Here is a 5,430-nt window from a genome sequence, read left to right as displayed (position 1 = left end):
ATGCCAAAGATTTTTTGTTGCTACTTTAGGTATTTATTTCTTGTAGTTTTAGCTTTCGCGGGCTTTTAAAATGGTTTTAAAATGAATTTTCCCAAGCAGTGAGCTACAGTTCTGCAGCTTATATTGAGTGTACAGACTACATTTTAAAAGGGTACAAAAAATTTTACTTTGGCAGTTTGCTATAAATGTGAATAAAGAACAATCATATTGAATTCAATTTCTACTTGATACATTGTGCACCAAAAACGTTTTAAGCACTTCCCCAGTCAGTCTTGTAATGGCAAAACTTTACTGGCATGGTACATGTATATATAACAGTATAGATTTAATCAACAAAGCTCATATTTTAATTCTGAAATCTTTTTTTTGGTTCCATCATTCCATTGTCATATGACACAACAGTGCATTTAATTGATCTTGGAGTGTAACTGATTTTGTTTAAACATGAATGCAGTTCGATGCATCATTTATTTAAATTTTGCGTATAGTCGAGTGTAACCTTGAAATTTTTCCCCAAGAAAGCCATGGTCAAACAAGGTGAGGTAATGGTTTTCAAAAATTGAAAATTTTCAATATAATACTTTCATGTAAATTAGTTGAATCTGATTAGTCGGTGGCCCCGAAGCCAGATCTTTTCGTTTTACTTGTTCTTTGTACTTTGTGACAGTCTTGGTCAGATTCATTCCGATATTTTGGGAGATAAAGTTTACGGTGAGTTCTTTGCCTACTTTGGTTACCCATTCTTCTTTCTGTCAGTGATCGTGAGTATTTGGATGCTTGTTGGGGTTACAGTGGACAGATATCTACAGGTCTGTTGGGCACACCGATCCCAGGTAATTATCAGATCCAGGATCTTATAGGTAAAATAGAAGGAACTTTTTATAAAGATGTTTTTCCTAGAAATTTAAAGAGATTAAGATTGATATCTACGTAAACAGAACTGTATTTTCAACTTTTAAACAGAATATCATGAAGTATATATATTTTTAAACATTTTAGGAATTTTGTTCCCAACGAAGAGTATACTCAGGAGCAGGAATCATTTTTCTTCTCTGCTTCTTAATCAATATTCCACATTTTAAAACATTTCAACCAGTATATCCACCGATGGAAGGTAAAGCATTTACCTTTACCGAGTTTGGGAAAGGCGAAGGAAGTAAGAACTATGAGTTTTGGGTTCATTGTATGTGTAACCGGAAGTAGAACTCTTCAGTGTATAAATTACCAAAGTTACTAGCCAACTTGGCTGAAAGGAGTAAACTATCTCCAGTTATAAATGATCAACCCAGGTAAGGGGATTTCTGAACTATGGTCAACGCTAAATGAAAACACAGTTGTAAGTTTTATAAATTTAATAAAGTGAGAATTAACCGTTGTAAATGATAACAAATAATAAATAATGATCAAAATTTAACAAACAGAAAAATCTTTGAAAATGGCACAGGATAAATAAAGCTTTAACAAAAATGTAATTTAATCTGAAAAATGAATCTCAATAATCTCAATGAATAATCTCAATAAATAAATAATTGAAAAATGTAATGAAAAATGGGAGGAATGTGGCAAACTTATGAAAAATAATCTATGTCCCTACTGAGCTGCCATACTTATCAAAAAGGTGAAAAATCCTATAAAAATCAATGAGATGGAAAAATGAAAAGGAATGAGCTACATCACCCAATGTGACACTATCAACACTCTAGAGTTAATCTGAAAATATCAATACTAATTCTAGGTTCTAAAAATAACTGACCCAGAAAATAAACAAGACCCAAAAATAAATAATAAATAGTGGTTCTAGAAAATAAACCTGTTATCTACATATCCCTAGACCAGGCAGGACTTGGAAAGGGAAACTTAATTTACTTAAAATACCCTACATCCTAACTGTTTCCTAACATGTGAAAAACGTGAAACTAAATCTAAACCAAAACCTAGAGAACTTGTTAAACCACAAGGTTTTCTTAGCCCACTAAGTAGCTAATCAAATAGTGCTCATAAACCATAAGGTTTTCTTAGCACAGAAAAGAGGAACTAACCATGAGGCTGTGTTCCCCAACCCAAGTGAAGAAAACTACACGAACACGGGTTTAAATACCCTGACAAGGCCCAAAATAAAAGCCAATGACTATCAAAGATCCTAAAGCTAAATTAACCAATCAGAACGCAGGTATCAAAAGTACTACGGAAAGACTGCCAACATGGATGACACTTCCTGTTTAAAAAGTAAAACATGTGGAATGTCAACTCATGTCCTAACTTATAAAAGACAAATAATAAAGGATTTTTACGTAAGTAACAACTTAAAACAAATGGTAAATAGAATTATCAGACTGAAATACCAGCAAATACTTGTAAGATAAGAATTACGAAACGATGGCTATGAAATAAAAATCTAAACCACTACATTCCTCCCCCCTTAAAAAAACAAAATTTACACAATAAATTTTCGTTTCAGAATAAATTAAAGAAATGTCAGAAGAAATGTGGTTTCTGGTCCCGAGCATTCCATTCTTGGAGGTTAAAGAGTGGCTTCACCGCACACTGCCGAGCCCTTGCCGCTACGTCACGTGCCTCCCGGTGAATAGTGGGTAGTGGCATCCCAATTCTGCCGGGGTTTACAAATCTAGGGTTATCGATAATGGACGAATTCCAACATCCTTGTAAACTTGAGTGCTTGGCTCGCATGTGACGCCGAAGCATGTTCATCTTAAATGAGGAGAAGGAACATGATGAAGAGTAACAGTAGTACACTGGAACTCGAGCCTTATGATATTTGATGAAATGTGCCCTGTACGATCCAATCTTGTGGAAGGTATGATTCGTCAAAGGACAGTTCTGTATTTGGCACGTGTCTCCCTCGGACGGCCACTCCTTTTGAATCATATCCTCCCCACAGAGGGCCTCCATCTCCTCATCCGGGACATTTAAATCAAGAACTTCTGACATCTGAGAAAAATGAAAACATTGTAAAACAAGGATTAGAAAAATATTAAAGCAAATCAATCACCATCAATGCAAGTTTTGATGTCAATTTATTTCTATGAAAAATAACTTTTAAAAATTAAAATCTTAAATTCTAAGACTTTAAATAATTTCTGAATATATGGAAAGTTAATCAATATAGCTATCTACCACAGATAAACTATAAGAAAAACTTAAGTGTTGATTTCAGCACAGTACAAGGGAGATAATTTAAAGATCATCTACGGTCAGTATTAAACTAAGAATACCAAGCTCTCAATGATTCATATCTATTATTACTGTTACTGAATAAGCCGAAAGAACTGAAATATACTGTTTTGACTTCTAGATAATTATAAATCATTGCCAACTACTGTGTCTCATTAAATAAATAAAACAACTATCATTGACCTTGTATCTACTAAAGACAAAATCAGTGCTAACTTGAATGTTATTCTCAAAAGAAAATAAATGACTACCAAAAACTAACTCATTAATAAAGTAATTAAGATCTACTCTTAAAACTAGACTGAGATATTTCAAAAATTAAATATCATTTGCTATCACTACAAAAGGTCAACTCAAACCTTTTATATATCAAGTTATAAATAGAATTCAAAAATAAAAATAACTATTTACATAGGCATTTAAAAAAAATAAAAAAATAAAATGCCTAGATACATGCCTGGTCTCAAGGAGAGTAGATAACAGGGGGTTTGATTGTTCTACCCCACCTTGACTGTCTAAGGGGTTCAGGACTAGGTAAATTAAAAACAGGAGGAACAGTCTCCTCAACTTCCTCTTGATCATTAAAATCTACAGGAGTATGATCTACAGGGGGTTCTAATGACTCGTCAAGGGAAGTAACTACTGGTGTCCAGTTTCTGGGAGGTAAAATGCCTTCATAGGGTTTTAACTGATCTACATGTACCACAATGAGAGGGCTCTTAGGGTTTTTTTGAATTTGATAAGTTACATCTGTGATCTTCTTGATAACTTTATATGGCCCTATCCATCCTAAACCTAACTTAACACCAGCTGAGGGTGGATACCACCTCCAGACAAAGTCATTTTCTGTAAAATCTCTAGGTTTTAATCCCCTATCATAGTACTTTTTCTGTTTTGATGCTGCCTGTCTAAGATTTTCTGACACAAAATTGTAAGAATCAGATAAAACTATACTTAACCACTCTACATATTCTACAGGGCAAGTGGGGATAGGTGAAGAAGGAGGATTCCCTAACATAAGATCAACTGGGCTCATAATTTCATGGCCGAACATGACTAAATTTGGTGAGCAACCTGAACTTTCTTGAATGGTTGACCTATATGCCATAAGAACAAAGGGTATATTGTCATCCCAATTATCCCTATTTTTATTTGCATAAGCTGACAACATTTGCAAAAGTGTCCTATTCATCCTCTCAACTAAACCATCTGACTGTGGCCTATATGGAGTAGTGCGTGTCTTTTCAATGCCTAACTTTTCACATAAGACAGAAAATAGTTCCGACTCGAACTCGCGACCTTGGTCTGAGTGAATCTGTTTAGGGACACCAAATCTACAGATAAATTCACTAACTATCTTATCTGCTACTGTCAAAGCTGTGTGATTAGGTACTGGATAAGCTTCAGCCCACTTAGAAAAATAATCACAGAGAACTATGATGTATTCATTACCATTACTTGTTCTGGGTAAAGGGCCTAAAATATCAACTCCTAACCTATCTAAAGGAGCACCTATGACTGATTGATGAAGAGATGACCTCCCAAGACCTGGACCAGCTTTTGCTCGGGCACAAACATCACACTCTCTACACCAACGTTTAATGTCTGAAGACATACCAGGCCAATATACCCTACGCTTTATGGATTTAATGGTACGTTCCCTACCTAAGTGACCAGCAGTTTTATTCTCATGCAGCTCATGAAATATCTGAGATCTAATGTGTCTAGGAGCAATCAACAACAAACACTCCTTATCATCTAATGACTTCCACTTGTAATACAACATGTTTTCTTTGACTTCTAGAGATTCCCATAATCCCCAATAAGTTTTTAAGTCAGGAGAAGCATCCAAAACAACATGCCTAGGAGGTTTAACAATGGAACTTTCTTTTAACCTAATAAATTGCCTAATTGCAGGTTCTTCTTGTTGCCAAGTTCTCAACTGATTAACTGACCAAGTATCCAACCAGTTAGGTACAAGATCACAACTATCATCACCATTGTCATCAACAGAATTGTGGGACCCTGACTCCGCCGAGTTGAACCATTGGTCGGTTCTCACAGGAGCAACCTTAGCGGCCGAGGACAATAATATGCTGTCCATTTGCTTCGGTGCACCTGTTCGACCACCAGAATCCACACAATCCCCCAAATGACAATCAGGACAATCCTCACGCTTACAATAACTGGAAGGCCTTCTTGACAAACTATCAGCATTGCAATGAAATTTCCCTGGCC

This window comes from Saccostrea cucullata, unplaced genomic scaffold (genome assembly GCF_032062105.1).
Source record: "Saccostrea cucullata isolate Sc308-1 unplaced genomic scaffold, CSIRO_AGI_Scuc_v1 ctg2208, whole genome shotgun sequence".
Taxonomy (NCBI): Eukaryota; Metazoa; Mollusca; class Bivalvia; order Ostreida; family Ostreidae; genus Saccostrea; species Saccostrea cuccullata.
This window is presented reverse-complemented; position numbering follows the sequence as displayed.